Source organism: Lepus europaeus, chromosome 3, assembly GCF_033115175.1.
Source record: "Lepus europaeus isolate LE1 chromosome 3, mLepTim1.pri, whole genome shotgun sequence".
Lineage (NCBI taxonomy): Eukaryota > Metazoa > Chordata > Mammalia > Lagomorpha > Leporidae > Lepus > Lepus europaeus.
Genome location: NC_084829.1, coordinates 9088004 through 9110141, shown reverse-complemented (window position 1 = coordinate 9110141; position 22138 = coordinate 9088004).

Genomic DNA, 22138 nt, shown 5'->3' with positions numbered 1-22138 from the left:
AGGTAAGATGTATCAGTGCACTACAATAATAGGATGTCTTCTTGAAACTCAAACCCATCAGCAGTCTACAGTAAAAGAGATGGAGATGCCAGAAGAGCTTCCCCATAGTACTGAGAAAATTACAAGAGGATCAGCAATAGGAATGCCATGATGGTTTTATTCCACAAGACAAGGGAAACCACCAGCTGACTATGTTCCCTCCGAGGATCTGCAGCTCACCTCAACGCTAAGAAAATAAAGGACTTCATGGGGAAGGGACACCAGCATATTGGCCTTTGTAGGCTAGAGTTAGCAATAGCAGGTTTCAACATACAAGTGGGCTCTGGGGCCGGCGCTGTGGCACAGTGGGTTAACATCCTGGTCTGGAGTGCCGGCATCCCATATGGGTGCTGGTTTGAGACCCAGCTGCTCCACTTCCCATCCAGCTCTCTGCTATGGCCTGGGAAAGCAGTAGAAGATGGCCCAAGTCGTTGGGCCCCTGCACCCATGTGGGAGACCCAGAAGAAGCTCCCGGCTCCTGACTTCAGATCGGCGCAGCTCCAGCCATTGCAGCCAATTGGGGAGTGAACCATCAGATGGAAGATCTCTCTCTCTCTCTCTCTCTCTCTCTCTCTCTCTCTCTGCCTCTCCTCTCTCTGTTTAACTCTGACTTTCAAATAAATAAGTAAATCTGTTTTTAAAAAAACATATAATTGGGCTCTCTCGCATCATGAATGCATTTGAAATGAAGGCAGGTGGTGACTCCTAACTCAAAAAACTAAAGCACGCATATTGCACATTTTGAGTACAAATAGGGAGGTTGGGGCTGGTGCCATGGTGCACTAAGTTAATCCTATGCCTGTGGCACCGGCATCGCATATGGGTGCCATTTCTAGTCCTGGCTGCTTCTCTTCCAATCAAGCTCTCTGCTATGGCCTGGGAAAGCAGTAGAAGATGGCCCAAGTGCTTGGGGCCCTGCACCTGCGTGGGAGACCTAGAAGAAGCTCCTGGCTCCTGGATTCAGATCAGCACAGCTCTGGCTGTTGTGGCTATCTGGGGAGTGAACCAATGGAAAGAAGACCTTTTTCTCTGTCTCTCCCTCTCACTGTCTGTAATTCTAGCTCTCAAATAAATAAATAAAATCTTAAAAAAAAAATAGAGAGGTCCTAGTAGCAACTAGATTGCTTTGGTCCCCAAGGGTCTCTGTGATGGCTAACAGTCCATGTTCATCCCAGATGCATACAGATGGACAGCTGAGTACAGAACTTTAAACTGCTTTTCATCAAGAGAATTCAAAAGTTGGTAAGACTAAGATCAAGCAGTAAGATGTAAAATGTAAAAACTTTACCCAACTTTCAGATCTCAGTCATTTCACAGATACCCATATAATATTGCTTAAAATTCCGGGTGTAAATAAATGCTTAGTATAGTGATTAATACTCCAGTTGAGGAGCTGGCATGGTGAAAAAAATGGGTTAAGCTGCAGCCTGAAACACTGGCATTCCATATGGGTGCTAGTTCGAGTTCCAGCTGCTCTACTTCTCATTAAAATCACCTGAGGAGGTTTTAAAACTTCCCATACCAAGGTTATACTCCAGATAGCATGGTACCCAAGCAGTAGCACTCTTCCTGTTTCCCCCGGCTATTTCTTTTGTCCCTGAGAGCACAGTGGGATGAATATCCTTGGTACTTTGTTAACCATATTGTTCTCAGGCCTGTAATATCGTAGACATGATGACAGGAAAGGTCAAAAGGAAGCCTCTGATATTGGTGTCCAATTTATATGGTGAGCCAGAATGCAAATGCAAACGCAAATGCAAAAATGGTAAATATTTGAATGCCATCATGTGAGTAATGTGCACCGAGGGTAGAGAAAAAATCACATAAGATTTCAGAGTCTGCAGTGTCAGTGGATTTTATTGATTAAATTGTTTGGATGACTTTCTGGGAAATCCCCTCCTAAGTAAAGGACCATTGATAATTCCCTGTTGCCTCACTCAGTGGAGGTCTTAGGGTTCTGTTAGGTTTTTTATTGAAATATACTCTACAATCAGGAAAATGACACATCATTAGGGGGAAATGCCTCTTTCTATACTGTTAGACTCTAGTAAACACTAAGTACCTCATCATCAGGCAAAAATTACTCTGTGACCTGAGATTCCCATCATGGGTTGGATAGCATTTCACACACTGAGTCAAGAACTGCAGTAATCCATTATACAGGGGACATAGCACATTTAAGATCAAGTCTAAGCAGACCCAGAAAACAAAAGAAAATGGCAGGAACTGATGGTTTACATTTCTGTATCACCTCTCTTTTTAAAATAATATATGTTTCATAATTCACTCATGCCCTCACGGAAAATATGGACTAAGAAGGAAAAAACTCCGACTTGTTTCTAGGATCAACCAGCTAGATATATACAAGCTTCACTAAAAAAGGATTATTGATGTGCTGTGTTCCCTCTATGGAGGGCCCCAAAGTATGGACATGAAAACAAATTATCTTATTGGCTAGAAATGCATTTTGCCTTTCAGTTTAATATATATATATATGCAATATATATTATATGTAGTATAATATATTATGTATATTATTTTTATATGTGATATATAAATTATATATTTATATATAATTATATATTATATTATATATAATTTCTATACATTATATATTATATATTGCACATAATATATATATATTATATATACTATATATATATATATATATATTGGTTGGTTAATCATGGGTTTGGAAGGAGCAAAAACTGTATGGTCAGAATTTTTTAAAAGATGTGGTGGACCTTTAGGAGAGGGTCTATGCCCACAGTTTCTCATTACATCCTCTAAAAAGAATTTTAAAATAAAAAGCACTAATACCCACTCATGACTTGGCTTCTGCAGTGCTGGAACACTGAGTCCATGAACCAAGGAATTACAGAGACAAGAAGGGATGCCATGCTTATGCCTACAAACCTGTGCACCTTCTCATGCCAATCATTTCTTAGCTATGACCACAGGGACTGTGAATCATTCCTATTGGAGTTGACAACAGCCCTGGATAAGGGTTTGCCTTACCATACTTACCATAAAAAGATGTTCAAAAATTCCTAATTCACCAGGATGCATCTCTGACAGCTCTATATTATACAAAGGCTCCATTATCAAGGGAATGCATTTGTACCCATGACCTAGTGCCCACTGTCCCCACCTTCAGCACCACTCAGAAGCTGTTTTTCAGAATAGTAAAATGGACAGAGAAAAGCTTACATGAGCAATCTTCCCGTGAACCCAACTCTGGTGTGCTGTGCTCCAGTGTGGAGTATACCTGTTGAGCCCAAGTTGATCCATAGTGCTGACTACTAGGTGATGCCATGCTACAATTCACTTGTGATTCCTAGAACCAAACCATTTGGCATATTAGCCTTTCTCACCATCATTTCCAGTGAGCCAACTGAAAAACCTATAATTTCTAACCCTGAATGTATAAACTCTGCCAAACTGGTCTCCAAGAAATTCCTTCCATGAGGCCATGAAGGATGGTTTCCAATGAACTTAAGGCTATGACTATGACATGGTCCCTTTGGGCTCTTTATGCCAATGGTTCAATAAATACAAAACAGTCACTAAACTCTTAGAAACAGTTGACCTTGAATAACATGAAGAGTGAAGATTGCCTCTACATAGTCAAAAAAGACTACACTTGGGACCCAAGAGGACTACTAAGGCAGCTTTGGTACTCCGTGTCCATTGATAACAGTAGATGCAGTTACAGCAATCCTAACAAGTGTAGAGAAAAGGAGAGCTCAATCCTTCCATGATTAGAGCATGGGTTGCTCCCTGAAGGAAGCAACAGAAACCAGATGAAAAATGAATGAGATTAGAGGAAATCAGGTGCTGGAAGAGGGCCATGGTGCATGTAAGTTACCAGCTTCAGCTTCAAGTGTTTGAGCTTGAAGTATCACAGCTTGTTCCCCGTTCCCCGAACCTTTTGTAAAGGGTGCAGCTGGCCAGCAGATGAAGAATCGGCAGCTTGATGAGAAGCACAAGGCTATCTGAGCTGTGTAAAGGCTGCGTATCACCTTTCACTCAAGCCACTGCTGTAGAAACTGGCTTGCCAGGGCATAACTTGGCAGAGGCCCCAGTCTTCACTCTGCTTCTTACTTGTTTCTTGGGGGCTGATGTAAAGCCACAGTGAGAAATGCCTGGGGAAACCCACTTGGCACTCACAAGTGTGACTCTTGGAGGTGTAGGGTGTTAATGCACTGTGGGGTTCTTGATGGTACGAAACAGGAGGCAGTGATAGATGCCCCCCCCCAATCCACAGGAGGTGCATTCCTGTAGCTTCTCAGGAGTTCCTTTCTAGTTTGAGCTATAACAATTTACACAACATAATCTTCATTTTAAAATGTAGAATTGACTATCATTCAGGCATGGCAAGGCCAACAGAATAAGAAATGACTTTCAAGGGTTAAACAGTGGGTTTCTCACAGTTCCCAAGGGAAAGGAGTGCTCTGCCCTGCGTAGGATCACACTGGAAAGCATCAGGGTTGGTCAGGAGGTAGGGGCAGGGAACAAGGCCAGGAGCTCTCATTGTGATTTTTGCAGGAAGCAGTGTGCAAGGCAGGATAAGCAGCCTAAGAGGGGCTAAGATTTGCTTGTTTAAATAATTTCTTCCAGCTTTTGGGTGTAGGGATACGACCCAGTGATCTAGTACCTGGCCCTAGGGTGATTATGGCAGGTGAGTAGTGACCTGGATGAAGACCCCTTTAGGACCATCATCCTGTGCAGGGTTAAGCCTCTGTCTATGATGCCAGAATCCCATATGGATGCAGGTTTGAGACCCAGCTGCTCCAATTCTGATCCAGCTCCCTGCTAACGTACTTGAGAAAGCAGCCAAAGATGGACCAAGTGCTTGGGCCCCTGCACCCACATGGGTGATCCTGATGAAGCTCTGGGATCTTAGCTTCAGCCTGACCCAACCCCAGTTGTTGCAGTGATTTGGGGAGTGAACCAGCAGATGGAAGATTCTCTCTCTCTCTCTCTCTCTCTCTCTCTCTCTCTTCTCTCACTCCTCTTTGTTACTCTGTCTTTCAAATAAATATAAGAACATTTTTTAAAAGACACCTCTAAAGGAGCCATTGTGGGCAAGGGTCCTGGGCCCAGGATTGGACTCTGCATATGTAAGGAACTCTAGGAGCATCTTCTGCTGTCTCTAAGAATCTGCTCACCCTGGGTCCCTCTTAGGATAAGCAACAGCCCAGAAGATAAAACATTAGACACAAAAAAATCAAAACAAAACAAAAATAGACAGACCTGGCTAAAACACTCTTGCATTTGCTTTCCTTCCTTCTCTGCTTCATGTTTTTCATTCTATCACCTGAAATTACTTTACAAATACATTACCTTTGCATTGACTGTAGTCTTATTCATAGAGTTCACAGAGGAAGGTAAGGGGTGAATGAGGAGGGAAACCCAGATGAAGAAAACTCCTTCTATCTTTATTACTTATCTTTAGATTTCATTAGGCAACATGGTCTTCATTTTAAGCTGTAGGATTTATTGCTATTCAGTTTGGTGGGGCCAACAGATTAAGAGATGAAATGACACGGCTGGCGCCTTGGCTCAATAGGCTAATCCTCCGCCTGTGGCGCCGGCACACTAAATTCTGTCCCGGTTGCTCTTCTTCCAGGCCAGCTCTCTGCTGTGGCCCAAAAGTGCAGTGGAGGATGGCCCAAGTGCTTGGGCCCTGCACCTGCATGGGAGACCAGGATAGGCACCTGGCTCCTGACTTCGGATCAGCGAGGTGCGCCGACCACAGCAGCCATTGGGGGGTGAACCAATGGTAAAGGAAGACCTTTCTCTCTGTCTCTCTCACTGTCCACTCTGCCTGTTAAAAAAAAAAAAAAAAGAAATGGCTTAACCTCAGATTTCAATTCTACGTACATTCAGTAGATTCAATGGCCGTGATTACATGACCTATAAGTTGCATTTTTAAAGAGAAATGACAAGTGAAAGTCAAGATGCTATATTAAGAGAAAAAAGCAAGTCTGGCCTCGAAGATGGTTTGAGAGATTAAAGTGTTGTGTCTTTTTGTCTGTCCATTTGCTTTCATATGTATGGGCAATAGGGGCCATTTCTCCTTGATGGCTGGCAAAAGTTAAATTTAAAAACATGTATCAGACTTCACAAGGAAAATGAGAGTTTTATCAAAGAGTGAGAAGGAGCATAGAAGGTAAAGATCAAGAATATAATGAAATAAATCAGGACTTCTCACAGACATTCAGAGGCCTTTTTTTTTTTTTTACATCAAGAACCAATAGAATTGCTTGGATAGGTTTTTATTATTATTATTATTATTATTATTATTTCTTGGAGCATATGGGAATGTTGCTTGACTGTGGACTCTCCTTCCTCAAGACACTATTACAGGAATCCTAGAACTGGGGGAGAAGCAATCCACTCACTGTGAGAAACAGATGTTCCCATTCCACCCAGAGCCCAGCTTGATTTCCCATCTTCTTGGCAAGCATCCTCCTGGACAGACATCTCCTGTAGTATCGGTTGGCTTAGACAAGAAAAGCAGCCATAGATTGAACCTAAGAAGTCCATTAGGTGGTATTTTTTTCAAACTTAAACTATAGTTTACCATAGCCTGCTATATTCTGTACTAGCAAATAGAAGAAAGAAGCTCCTAGCCTCTGATCACAAAGCAGTGTCAAAGAAGGGGAGACACGGACGACCTTTTTTGATCAATACACATTACATACATGTTTAGAAATCTTGCATCATAGCCCATGAATAGGTACAATTATAGTTATTTTAACCATTTGAAAATAACTAAATATAAAAAAGTTAAGGTATTTTTCTGGCTTGAACAAATGGGATAAGGGGCTATGGGAAAGATCTATGCTAGATTGACTACCTTGTATTTTTAGAATGAGAAATCCTTTGGCACAATTCATAAATTTTCTCCTCTCTGAAATTTTCCCTATGTAAATCTTAAGGGTCTGAATTTGGAAATTCAAATACAACAGGGACTAAATTACTGAGAAATTACCCTGAATATCAGATTAGTGAGATTATCTAAAAATAACTGAGGTAATGTGATGCAGAAGGTAACTAATGGCCTGGAAATGCAGGTTCCTCTACACGTCTCCCTTCTGGGAGTAGTTAATGTTTCTCAGATGGCTCCTATGGGAACTGGATGGTTCCAAGGAATTGGTAATCAGAGATGATACAGTGATTTTGCCATTATGTCTTGACTTAAACAACATATAAACAAGCCATCTCTCTAAACAAATATATTCATAAATGCTTAAGAAATGCATCAAATGCTGATCACAGCCTGAAAATCTGTACTTCTAATCAGACTTTTCAAGATTACTTGTCAGAATCCATTTTGCGGAGCACACAAAGTCATTTTTCTTTGCTTTGATTTTTCCTTTTTTTCTTTGCTTTTCACAGTGATAGGCTATGCTGTCATTCCAGTGTAAAGCGTCTGTTGCAAGCAAAAATTAATCAGAAATTCTCTCTTCATTTGTAGTTATTTCAATTGGGGCTTATATAGATAATCAGGAAATCTGAGAACTAACACAAGAAACATTTACAATAAATTGTAATGCTATAAGGCAACAAATGAAAAATAATACCCCTGAAAGGGAATTTGTACTTATTTTCCACCAGGCTCTTTATTTCACAGATGTGCAAAATGAAATAGAGATCTATTAAATTGACTTACCCCAAGAAAAGCACTAAAAATCAATAGAGTCTCAGGTCTTGCCATCCCCTACCCCCATGTCTCCTCTCTAGTACCCAAAAGGCAGAGAGGAACAAGCCATAGCATCTTGTTACAAATTGCAGAACCATGGAATGCAATGACAAATTGACCACCCGACCAAGACAAAGCAAGTAGTGATTGAAGATTTCTTTAAAAATGGGCCAGACAGCCCCATATCTGTATTTATAACTATATGATACTGATTGAAAAGTGAAAAATCACAGGCAAACATTACCCCTTCAAAACATTTTGCCATATCCAGCACTACATAGAAAAGAAAATGAAGAGAAAGGGAAAATAGTAATTCTAGCTAAAATGTGATCATGTTTGTTAATCATACCCACTCCTCTGGCATTTTGAAAAGGCAGGAGTTTTAAGAGACATACCTGAAAATATCCGCAGACAAGTAAATAGTGGTTGTGATTGCAATCAAAGCAATGTCCATGTTTGTAAATAGAAGAGAATATTATTGTTCAAAAGAAATGGTCTGGGATCAGCGCTGTGGCATAGTTGGTAAAGCCACCACCTGCAGTGTCAACATCCCATATGGGTTCTTGTTCAAGTCCTGGCTGCTCCCATTCTGATCCAGCTCTCTGCTATGGGAAAGCAGTAGAAGATGGCCCAAGTGCTTGTGCCCCTGCACTCGCATGGGAGACCCAGAGGAAACTGCTGGCTCCTGGCTCCTGGCTCCTGACTTCGGGTAAGCACAGCTCCGACCATTGTGGCCATCTGGGGAGTGAACCCAAGTCATCACTACAGAGCCTGCAGGTTAACAACAAGCTTGTAGGCGATAGTTTTCTTCTTTAAATAGTAAAATATGTATCCACAAAAGATAAACATTCTTGGGAGGGAGTTTGGAGTAGGGGTTAAGATGATGTTTGGGGTGCTTGCATCCTGTACCAGATTGCCTGATTTTCAGACCTGGCTCTGATTCTAGCTTCCTGCTAATGCTCACCCAGAGAGGCAACAGGTGATGGCTCCTTCTATTAGGTCCATGTGGAAGATTTTGATCCAGGCATTGACCTGACCCATCACCAGCTGTAACAGGCATTTGGGAAGTGAACCAGTGAATAGGAGATCTCTGTCTCTTTCGTTGTCTCTCTCTTTAACAGTCCCTCTGCCTTTTAAATAAATTTTTAAAAATTAAAAATTAAAAAAAAATCTTTAAAAAGATAGCAGTCTTTCATAATATAACTATACATCATTACTATACTCCTAAATTAGTAATAATCCTTAATATGACTAAATGTCTAGTCAATGTTAAATTCTGAGATTGTCCTATATATATTGTAAGTGATGTTGTGTTTTCCAGTTTACTTGAATCAGGATCCCAAATGATCCTGATTTGATGGCACTGACATTTTGATGGAATGAGACAGGGTTGCTGTGACAATGGTGATTGATGATGATAATGATAAAAATGATTGGCATTGAATGGGATCGTCTGGGAATGGAAATGGTCTCTATCAGTAATGTGACATTGCTACAGAGTTTAAAGAACTTACAAGAATATAATAGGTAACTAATAAATCATGTAAAATCTTTTCGGTCTTCCACTCACCTCAAAAGAATCATGACTTCGCTAGTCACAGCAAAAACCCTCACCGTGGCACCTCTGCTAGACTCATACTAGTATTGTCCACAGTTTGCTTTGTGATCAGCTACTGTAAGGGCACAAAGACCACAGGAGCGCTGTATGAGTGTGGCACTGGCATATTAAGTAAAGGGACAATATTTGCTTTGGAGTATCCACTTGATGACCCCGCAAATTCTCATCTTGCCGTTGTACTTAGTAGACACTGAATTCCTACCAACAGAATTCTACTGAATCTAATTTCCTCCAGAGACATAATTATTCATAAAGAGCCAGCAAACAAGGAGATGGTCCCTCTCTTCATCTTGTGTTTGGGGAGCAGAAAACTACATTGGGTTTGTAGCTAGAAAGGAAGTCAGAGAGAGTGAGGATTGAGGAGATAAGATACAAATTTGCAAACCTGTAGCCAACAAAGCTGATAGAGTCTGCCTCTTCCCTTTCCCCTGAAACACTCAAAATAAAGGTAACCTGCTCATACCTTGTCATTTTTGCATTATTCTGTGTCATAAATCTGAATTTATGTATATACGTAATTCAAAAATATTTGTAATGTATCATTGATTAACACAGCATTCCTTGTTGAATAATAACTAGTATCATATGACCATATGCTTAAATTATTTAAACTACATTCCAGTTTCAATGAAGTGGAATCAAGCCCAGTTTAACTAGGCCATTTTTGAGATATTATTTAGGTCACACAACTGATCAAACAAAATCTGAAAATGGAGATTGTCCTCTGAAACATTGTACTTTTGCAATAAATGGCACATTTTTTTTAAAAGAGTATGTGCTCTTTGAATACAAATATATTATCAGATAATGTTTTAGTTCTATATTTAAGTGAAATTTTGAGAATTTTGCTCAAATTTGAGCAAAACCCTGACAGAACAAGGATATTGCCATTTAAAGACAACATAGAGCCATTTCTGGCATAGGGTGCTCAAACAATTTTTTTTTAAAGATTTATTTATTTTACTTGAAAGTCATAGTTATACACAGAGAGAGAGAAGGAGAGGCAGAGAGAGAGAGAGAGAGAGAGAGAGAGAGAGGTCTTCCATCCACTGGCTCATTCTCCAGATGGCCGTAACAGCCAGAGCTGTGCCTATCCGAAGCCAGGAGCCAGGAGCTTCTTCCGGGTCTCCCACAAGGGTGCAGGGCCCCAAGGACTTGGGCCATCTTCTACTGCTTTCCCAGGCCATAGCAGAGAGCTGAATCAGAAGTGGAGCAACCGGGTCTTGAACCGGCACCCATACGGGATGCTAGCACTACAAGCGGTGGCTTTACCTACTATGCCACGGCAGCGGCCCCTCAAACAAATATTTTGACATGGATGAGTAAGTTAACAATGTGGTGACAGTTCCAGACAAAGGCAGGCTTTCACCAATCTGACTCAGTAAGGAATCACTGACAAATCATCTACAAAGATGTCCCCTCCCTCACTCCAAATCAAATTCATCATCAAGTTCTATAGAGTCCATGCACTACATGTGAGTTTAGCTCTTCTCATCATTCCCTCTGCTAGTTTCTTATCCAAGCCACTGAGCTCATCCCTCATCAATTTCTCTTCTAGCTGAGTCACATCATTGCATTATACTTTGGCCCAAGCCATGTTCTAAAAACACATATTTAAACTTATTCCACCACCCACTCACTCACTCACATCTCTTTTCCCTTCTTCACCATTAATGGTTTCTAGTTATTCTAAACACAAAGACCCCAGTACTGAAAATAACCTGAAAGGTCTTTGCTATGTGTACATCCAAGCCTTTGCCACCACCTCAGATGCGTCCCATTGCCTTTTTCACTACTCCTCCTACTGAATACAACCCTTTCGGGATAAAGAGTTTGAATGTACCACTCCTTTAACCAGGACTACTTGCTATTCTGCGTTTTTCAATTCTAGATTCAGCTCAAACCTAACACCTTCAGGGCTGTCTTCTATAAGTCCCTACTGACAATATTGAGTAACTTTGCTATTTAGGCACTATAGCAGTTTGTGTGTATTTGCACAGCTGTTTGATTAACAACTGACCCCACCAAAAGATTCCCCAAGGGTAGTAAAACATGTACATCTTTTGTTCATCTTTATGTCCCAACATTTTAACAAAATAACAAATACATCATTGAATGCTTAGATGAATGCATTCCTTCATTTGTGAACATGAATTAGTGAACATGAATAAAAATAGCTACTACCTTAAATATGTGGGAGGGAAATTTATGGATACAACAAAGCTCCCACTATTCATTATGATGATTTCATAATTTATCAGAAGCAAGCCTACACAAAACAACTCATTCAATGTACTGTGATTTATAGAGCCTCTACTGTGTCCTTAGTACTATGGCAAACATGGGAAAATATTTTACATTTAAAAAAACATAATTTTGGTACAGCAAAATCTGCCCTTTTTTGTATACTATTCTGAAGGTTCTGAGAAAACAGTCATGTAAGCAGTTCAGTGCACACCCTGAACAGCCCCATCTCCCTAGAATGTCACAGCTGTGGTGTAGAAGGTGAAGCCTCTGCCTGCAGTACTGCTCTGCTTCCAGTGCAGCTCTCTGCTAATGCACCTGGGACGTCCTTGGGCCCCTGCACCCAGGTGGGAGACCCGGAAGAAGCTCCTGGCTCCTGGCTTCAGCCCAGGCCAGTCCCGGCTGTTGGGGCCATTTGGGAAGTGAACGAGCAGATGGAATTAAAATTAATAAAACATTTTAAATAATAAAATAATGATGTCTTTGCCCAGAAGTAGGGGATCTCTGATTACATGGGCCCGAGACATATTCCTGCACTTGTCCTGGGGGCAGAAACCCCCTTCCTACGATCCTTGACTTGTTTTTCCCTGTTGTCCTACATGCACTGGGTCTTATTAAATCAAGGTTTCTGTGCATTCACAGGCAACTGAAATCGTTTGTCTGATACAGGGGATAAGGTCAGATGAGTTCTGGGCTGTCTCCATGTTTTCCTGTACTGAGTGCTATCGCCCTCTTCCAAACCAGCACAACAAAGAAGGATTTCTTGGGACTCTACTGGAGCAGCCAATACCGCTGAGGAGCACCCAGTGGGGTGAGAATTCCTCTTGGAGGAGTAGCTGCCGAGATTCAATGTACTCACACTATTTTGCACATGGTCTTTGTCAATTCATCAGAAAATTTAGCTAAATCTTTTGCCGCCTGCAGCCCTAGGTAAGCAAGTCTGCTCTTTCTTAGAAGGTTCCTGTCTTTCGTTAATATTGTAATGTATTTTTTTCACTAAAGAGTTCAACTTCTAATGACTTCAAGAAAAGTTTTGATTTTGTGAATTATCCATATATTTTTTATTGCAATTTAAAAATACAAAGCTTTTCTTGCCCTCTACATCCTAAACAGAAGCTGAAAGTCATCAACAGGTTGTAGCAAAAGAAAAAAAAAAGATACAACAATACCTTTTTGGGGGATTTTATTTGAGAGTATATGCATAAAAGAAATTCAGTGATATCAGACAGAGTTATAGCTCCTATCAAGTATACATTACAGATTATAAGGGAATTATGGGATTATAAGGGATTATGGGAATTGAAAAGTGAAACACAAGGAAATGAGGAGCAGAATTACTCTTTAAGAGAAAGCTTTACTCATTTGGGTAGAATCTGAGTATTCACACAATTTAAATCAAATAAATTCATATAATTTAAATTTATATTCATCTCATCAAGAACCAATATATGTATATAACATTTAAAGTGTTTATTTGTTTTGTTTTAATCTCCTATTCAGAGTGATGGAGAGAGAAAGATAGAGATCTTCTATCTGCTGGTTCACTCTCCAGATGTCTACAATAGCCAGGGATGGACCAGGCTGAAGACAGGAGCCCATAACTCCATCTGGTTCTCCCGGACGGGTGTCTGGGACCCCAGCTCCCTAGCCAGAATCTCCTGCCTCCAAGGATGGCATGAGCAAAAAGTTGATTAGAAGCAGAGTTGCACACTTGCAGAAGAGAACCTTTTGGCTAGCAGTGTTTGTTTTTATTTTGGTGTGTGTGTGTGTGTATGTGTGCGTGCGCGTGGGCGTGTGTTACCCAGAAACCTTTTATTTAAGGTAAACAAACTCCATGCATTTCATAAATACAACTTCAGGAACATAGTGCTTCTTCCCACCCTACATATTTCCTGGCACATCATCACTAGGCCAGATGTTGGCCAAGTACACAATGGACACATATAATAAGAGAGTGCTTCAAAAGTTTCATGGAAAATGGAATTGAAAGGTAAATTTCCTTTGGTGTTAAAAAAAATGAAATATATGCATGAGTTACTTGAAAAAATTCATAAAAATGTGCATTATGAAAAAAAAAACTATCCATGGATTTCAAATTTCTTTGCACCAAAACAAACTTACCTTTATGTTTTTTAAAGATTTAATTATTTACTAGAAAGGCAGAGTTCTAGATAGAGAGGAAGAGAGACAGATAGACAAACGGAGATACCTTCCATCTGCTGGTTTACTCCCCAAATGGTCAAAATGGCCAGACCAAAGCCAAGATTTGGAACACCCTCTAGGTCTCCCACGTGGATGGCAGAGACCCAAGCATTTGGATCATCATCCACTGCTTCCCCAGGTGCGTTAGCAGGGAGCTGGATCAGAAGTGGAGCAGCCAGGACTTGAACTGGCTCTCATATGGGATATGTTGGCATTGTGCACAGCAGCTTTATCCACTGCACCACAATGCTGGCCTCATAAACTTACCTTTTAATTCCATTTTCTAGAACTAGTTTGAAGCACTCTTGTACAACACAAACAAGCTTAACCTGCTGTATCACAATACTCACTCCAGGAATAGATATATTTTTGGAATAACAACAACAACAATAAAACAAAACTCAGTAATCTGCAGTGTGACTGTTAGTTCTTATGCCTTCAGCTATGTATGAATCAGAGTAACCAGAAACATTTTGTTAAGTTGGGCCACCCTTGTCTTGCCTTTCCTTTGCTTCAAATAAAAGTGATAGTGAAAGAACAAATAGGAAGATAGTCTGTAAATGATGCAACGGAAGGATTGTGCTACACACAAATGCTGGTTAGTTAAGGTTACACACCAAGTTCTACTAGGAAATATAATTTTAGAAAGGGAATCACAATAAGAATCACTGCTGCTGTTATTTAGTTGCAAATCTCATTAATGAAAATTTCTTAAAATTTCAGTTTCAGTCACAAAATAATAGCAGTTGTTGAGATAAGTAATTTTAACCAAGGGTTTCAAAGTTCTTCTTTTTAAGTTTTTATTTTATTTATTTGAAAGACAGAGTTCCAGAGAGAGGTAGAGGCAGAGAGAGTGAGAGAGGCAGAGAGAGAGGTCTTCCATCACTGGTTCACTCCCCAGATGGCTGCAATGGCCAAAGATGGGTCCTCCGGAGCCAGGATCCAGGAGCTTCTTCTGGGTCTCCCACGAGGGTGCAGGGGCCCAGGCACTTAGGCCATCCTCTGCCACTTTCCCAGGACTATTAGCAGGCAGCTGGATCAGAAATGAAGCAGCTAGGACTCAAATCGACGCCCACATGGGACACCAGCGCTGCAGGCCTGGGGCTTTAACCCGCCACACCACAGCTTCAGAGTTCTTAAGCCCTGGTCTTTGCTAAAAGTTTGCGACATTTGAAGTCAAGAATGGATTCTAATTTATCATTCAGTTCCAGTAACACAAATATTTGGAAGACAGAGAGAGCAGATGCAAGCAAGCGGGCTATCTAGCTTTCAATTTCTGTGCGTAAGGAGCCCGTTATCAGAAATATCATATTGGGAAAATCTTCACTTCACGATAGGTCAGTATAGAAGAAAGAAAACGTTTTTTCTACAAAGGTCTGTGTTGCTGTCAGATGCCAATGCATTAAATTGTTTGAACAATCCACATCCTGGCATGTGAGTATTTTTCAAAGCTGACTATTCATAAAACTTTGACATATAATTACTGTAACTGTCAACAGACAGGGACAGTGTATGACCACACGAAAGTCTACTCTCACGGAGACGAGAAATCATAAGACCACGCTGGGAATGTTCAGAATACTATTACTCAAAACAAAGGGGTGTTCAGGTTTATCTAAATGTGGAACAACATGATTAAAAAGAACCATTCCAAATAAGAGTAAGTCAGAGTGGTCAAATAGTATCGTAAGTCAGTAGAATTCCAGTTTCTACCTAGCAAATTGTATGTATTTGCAGACCACCATATATGGCAAAATTCACATGTAAATATTTTAACTGTATTAATCTTGGCTCCAAATAGTGATGCCCAAAGTTTTAGAATATGAAGTTTTGACCAATTTATTTAATCTATATTAATGTGGAGATTTTATTACTTGCTATCAGACACTTAGAGAGAAATTTAATTTGGAGAAGAGCATAATTTGTAGAACTAGATTTCCTCCAGTTATTCTCTAATTAGTGATTGAAAAAATGTATTTAACAAATTTAGGAATTTTCTTAAATACCTTGAAAGTGGTGTAAATAATTTTGTGAAATCCTTAAATAGAAAATTATGATTTTCTTTCAAAGTAGATATCATTCTGTCTATCTATCATCACTAATTGGAGCCATCATTTAATGGAGAATTATTTTATAACAGGGAAAAAGTTGAGGTTTTTCATATGTTATTTCAGGCTCAAATATATGCAGCTGTGTTGGTTCCAATGTTTCCCAAACACAAAAAAACTTTCAGAAAGTCTTCCACAGGCTCCAGAGACAAGAGTTCACTTCTTAAGTTTGTTCAGACTATTGTGGATTCCAGTGGGTAAGTTTTCTTTTTTTTAGTTATTTTTTAAAAGATTTTATGTATTTATTCGAGAGGCAGAATTATAGATAGATAGGGGCAGAGAGAGAGAGAAAGTTCTTCCATCCGCTAGTTCACTCACCCTATGTCCACAACAGCCAGGGCTGGGCCAATCCAAAGCCAGGAGCCAGGAGTTTTTTCCAGGTCTCCCACATGTGTGCAGGGGCCCAAGTTTGGGCCATCTTTGGCTGCTTTCCTAGGCAATAGCAGCGAGCTGGATAGGAAGAGGAGCAGCTGGGACTCAAACAGGTGCCTGCATGGGGTACTGGTGCCACAGGTGAAGGCTTAGCCAGTACACCACAGTGCTGACCCCAAGTGGGTAAGTTTTCTGGATCCCTTGCTAATTTTTTAGTCTGCTTTTCCTTTCAGCTTATTGCTTACTTTCTGCAACTCTGTCATTGTTTGGATTACATGGCAGAATCAAGCAGGAATAACCCAACGTGCCCTCTCCTTACTTGTCGCTTTTTCATCCAGGGTGACGATTGTTACACGTCTTCTCAGGAAGACGATTGAGAAGACAACAGCTTTATTATGTTTATTATATTATGTGTGACGTGATTCATCTGAGGAATCCTGGATGAGAAAGACTACTGAAAAAAATATGACATAAAAACCCAGCTGTGTGGCTTCCCTCAGCTCTCATTTGTGATTGAAGAGGACCACTAAGTGAAATCTTTGTTTATGATGCCATACATTCATGATTTCCTTCGGCCTCTTTATATTAAGTAATTGATAATGACTTCTTTCAGATAATTGAGAAGATTTAGCAAAATTATGTTCTCTTACCTATTAATATTATTATCTATTAGTTTACCTTTTTAAAAGAAAAGATATATTTATTTGAATGGTAGAGTCACAGAGACAGAGGAGGGAGCGAGAGAGACAGAGGTCTTCCATCTGCTGGTTCACTCCCCAAATGGCCACACTGGCCAGGTCAAAGCCTGTAGCCTGAAGCTCCATCCAGATCTCCCGTGTGAGTGACAGTGGTCCAGGTACCTGAGCCGTGTTCCTCTGCCTTCCCAGGTGCATTAGCAGGAAGCTGGATCAGAGGTGAAGCAGCCAGGAATCCAACTGGCACTTATTTGAGAATCTGGTGTCCCAGGTGGCAGCCTAACCTTCTGTGGCACAATGGCAGCCCCTATCAGTTTATGTTACTAGCGGTTTCTCTCATTAACGTAGAAATAAAGTGTAAAATCTCATCTGGTCAGTCCTTAAGATTTGTAATCAACTCCTATTGAAAAACAACTAAGAAGTTAGCCCTAAAACAGTTTTGAAAGATAATTTTTTTTTATATTTCAGATTTGAAAGATAGTTTTTCTGAGTAACATATTTTTTCCCAAGAAAGATGTCTCCACATTATCTTTTGGTTTTCATAGTGTCAAGCAAGTAGTCTCCTGTTTTCCTTATCTGTGTTGCTCTAAATGTACTGTAATTTTGTTCACATTCTGATTTTAATTTTTTATTTCTGTGTTTTTTTGTAAATTGATTCATTGTGTCTTGATGTAGTTTCAATTATATCTGTTATGCTTAGAGATTATTGAGCTCCCTTCAACTGTGTGTTTGGAACATTTTTGGTCATTATTTCCTAAGTACTTTTAATCTCTCCTCTTATTCTACTGCTTTACACACATTTACTGATTTCCTGATAGTGTCATACAGATGACTGATGCTACTCCTCCTTGCCATTTCAGTAAATTTTTTTCTCTAAGTTTTATGTACTTAATTGAAAGTCAGAATTACAGGCAGGGAAAAAGAGAGAGAGAGAGATTCCACCTGCCATTTCTCTGCCCAAATGGGAACAATGGCCAGATCTGGACTGATCCAAAGCCAGGAACCAGGAACTTCATCTGGGTCTCCCATGTGGATGCAGAAGCCCAAGGACTTGTTCCATCCTCTGATGCTTCCCCAGGCACTTTAGCAAGGAGCTGAATTGGGAATTGGGCAGCCAGGACTTGAACCGCTGCCCATATGGGATGCTGGCACTACAGATGGCTGCCTAACCTGCTGTGACACAGTGCCTCCCCAGTTGAGTAATTTCAATTCCATTTTCTTCCGCAGTGCATTATGCTATATGCTGTTAATCTCATGCAGAGTGTTCTCATTTCACTTGAACATTTTGTCATTTTCACAAGTTCCATTTGAATCATTTTTATATCTTTTTCCTCTCAATTTTGTCTTGTTTTCCTTGACTTTTTCAGACTACCCAAAAAAGTCATTTTAATGTCTTCATTTGCTAAATTGATCATAATTCCCAAGTCTGGATGTGTTTCCATTGGCTGATTTTTCTCCTGTTAATGGGTCATATTTTCTTGCTTCATTCCATGCTGAGAAAATTTTGGTTGGATGCTGAGTATTTTTAATTTTACATAGTTGGGATATGGAATTTGTTATATTGCATTTTATTTTTTAAATTCCAGATTTTGTAAATGCATTGAAATTTTTTATGAAGGAGAGACAGACGGAGAGCTTCCATTCACTGGTTAATTCCCAAAATGCCTACAATGGCCAAAACGGTCTAGGATGAATCTAGGAGCCAGATATTCAATCTAGGCTATCCCTGTGGGTTGCAGAGCTCTGATTACTTGAGCCATCACTTACTGCCTCCTAGGGTGAGCAATGCCAAAAAGCTGAAACTGAGAGCCAGATCTGGATGTTGATCCCAGGTACTCTGATAGGGAATGTGGGCATATTAACTAGCTTCTTTTTTTTTTTTTTTCATATTAACTAGCTTCTTAACCACTAGTCTAAACACTCATCCTTGTGATTACATTTTTTTAAATAATGAATATGATGTGAAATTATACTCCATGTACTGTCTATATTTTTGTTGATGACTTAACAATTATTTTTTACTAATAGCAACAAATGCATAGAATACTAATTTTCCATTTGTTAAATCATGTGAATAATATTGAAATGATCAGCTACTGTTATAAGATAGTTACCTTTATTGCTTTTACTAACCTTTTGTATCATTTATCTAATTTCAACTTTTGTAAGTTGGATCCAATTTTTAAAAACCATACTTATTTATAATGTGCTTTAGATTTATAATTTATTTATAAATTATTATTATTTATTTATTTATAATTTATAATGTGCTTTGTAGATATTAGTATTTAAAACAGGAAAAGCATTATATACTTGAATAAAAAGACAATTAGTTTTTTTTTTTTTTTGACAGGCAGAGTGGACAGTGAGAGAGAGAGACAGAGAGAAAGGTCTTCCTTTTTGCCATTGGTTCACCCTCCAATGGCCGCTGCGGCCGGCGAATCGTGCTGATCCGAAGCCAGGAGCCAGGTGCTTCCTCCTGGTCTCCCATGCGGGTGCAGGGCCCAAGGACTTGGGCTATCCTCCACTGCCTTCCCAGGCCACAGCAGAGAGCTGGCCTGGAAGAGGGGCAACTGGGATAGAATTCGGCACCCCAACCGGGACTAGAACCCGGTGTGCCGGCGCCACAAGGCAGAGGATTAGCCTGTTAAGCTACGGCGCCAGCCTGACAATTAGTTTTGTTTTTGGTGTTTCTAACAATTGTATGAAGACAAGTGTTATTATAACTTTGCTTTAATGTGTTTCATTACCTGACACGATTTCCACCACATAAATGATACCTGATGGTATCAAGTAAGCATAATTATGGTTTAAGAAAAACATTTTGTGGGCCATCATTGAAGCACAGTGGGTTTAGCTGCCTCCTATAATGCTGGCATCCCATACAGGCAGCAGTTCCAACCCCAGCTGCTTCACTTCCAATCCAGCTCCCTGCTAATGTGCCTGGTAAGGCAGTAGAAGATGGCATAAGTGCTTATGGGAGACCCAGAAGAAGCTCCTGACTCCTGGCTTTGGCCTGGCCCAGCCCTGACTGCTGTGGACATATGTGGGATGAACCAGTAGATGGAAGATCTCTCTATATATAACTCCAATTCTCTCTCTGTAACTCTGCTTTTCAAATAAATGAATAAATCTTACAAAAAAATTTTAAAAATCATCCTGGATTTTGTTTTAGTTATTATTATTTTGTTATTTTGAATTAGTTGAACCCTCTCAAAGTTTGCTTTTAAGCGCCTTTAAAGTATGCTTGGCACAGTCTTTACCCAGGATAATTTAGCCCAGCACTAATGTGATTATCTTGTGAGAATCCTACATAGCCCATGTATTATGAAGTCTTCTCACTCTGACTGGTAAGAACACAAACTCCTCCCAATCTCATGTGAGCCGCAAGGGTAGTTCCAGTGTTTCTGGAAGTCTCAGGTAGTTGTTTGTTTTTTGTTGTTGCTGTTATTGTTTGTGTTTGTTTGTTTGTTTGTTTGCCAGGCATAGTTAGACAGTGAGAGAGACAGAGTTATAGACAGTGAGAGAGACAGAGAGAAAGGTCTTCCTTCCGTTGGTTCACTCCCCTAATGGCCGCCACTGCTGGCGCTGCGCCGATCTGAAGCCAGGAGCCAGGTGCTTCCTCCTGGTCTCCCATGCAGGTGCAGGGGCCCAAGCACCTGGGCCATCCTCCACTGCACTCCCGGGCCACAGCAGAGAGCTGGACTGGAAGAGGAGCAACCAAGACTAGTACCCGGTGCCCCAACCGGGACTAGAACCCGGAGTGCCGGCCCTGCAGGCGGAGGATTAGCCTAGTGAGCCATGGCGCCGGCCCTCAGGAAATTTTCTTAAGTGGCATGTAGGTCAGTTCAAGGTAGGGTCTCTCCACAAATTGTCAAAGGTTTTCTCCGCCCTGGGACTTAATCTGAATTCTGGCCTTCACCTGCTCAACTCACGGCTGTCTGTACAGTCTGCTGGTGATGAATCGTTTTAGATCTGCCCTCCTGCAGCTTCCCTACTGCACCCTAACTTCAGGATGGCTTGAGTTATCTGTCCTCTGAGTAGTAAACTAATGAATTTATTGATATCATCTCATTTGCTTTCTCTCCCTCAGAGATCACTATCCCAGATGGCCAGCTATCCAGTGTTAAAATCCCTGATGTCGCATAGTCCTCTAGTTGAGCTTGTTTAAGACCAGAGGGTAATTCCAGCCCCTGTAATTCCATCTTGATCAGAGAAGAAAGTGTGATACAGCAATTTGGGGGGAGGAGGGTTTTCACATTGTGATCTAAATATTTTCAAATGCTATGACCCACCAATTCCAAATTCTAAATATTTTCAAGATAAGTGACACCACATTCTCACAAAAAGATTTGTATGAGAATTTTCATGGTTGCTTCTTTCCTAATGTCCCCCCAGTAGGAAGACGCTCAAACACTCCTCAACATGAAAATGTATAAACCAATTGTGGTGTGTTAATACAAGGAATATTATTCACTGATGAAAACTAATAACTTACACACACATACATACACACACATACAGACCTGCACACAGCTACAAGTTGAATTTCAGAGATGTTAATCTGAGAAAAGATAGACACAAAATCCTACCTAGCGAATGCCTGTATTTACCTAAAGCTCAGTAGTAGCCAAAACTACATGATGGTGCCAAAAATCAGAAACTGATGGCCTCTGAAAATAGAAATTAGTTGAAAAGGGACACAAAGGAATGTTCCTGTGAGACTCAAATTCTCTCTATCTTTATACAGTTGTGATTTGTGCATTAGTCAAAACTAATCAAATTTTGCTATTAAAATATGCATATTTTATTCACTATTTGTAAAATCTTGCTTTAAAAATAATCACAAAATAATACTAGATTTTTGTTATTAGGGCTATTTTTCTCAGTGAGAAGAACTAATAATTGTGATTTTTTTTTGTAATTTCTATATTTTTCTCTATAGTATAGGCTTGAGCAAATTATTAACTCAATCGAGAATACCAGGAACTAGGCTGCAAGAATGGAAAGAAGGAAGAATACACTCTACCCTGTAGTGTTAGGTTATAACGATAGTACCAGAATAAATCTATTTAAAAATTTATGCTCTATTTAGCTGAATGTCAGAGAGACAGAGAGAGAGATCTTCCATCGACTAGTTTACAAATGG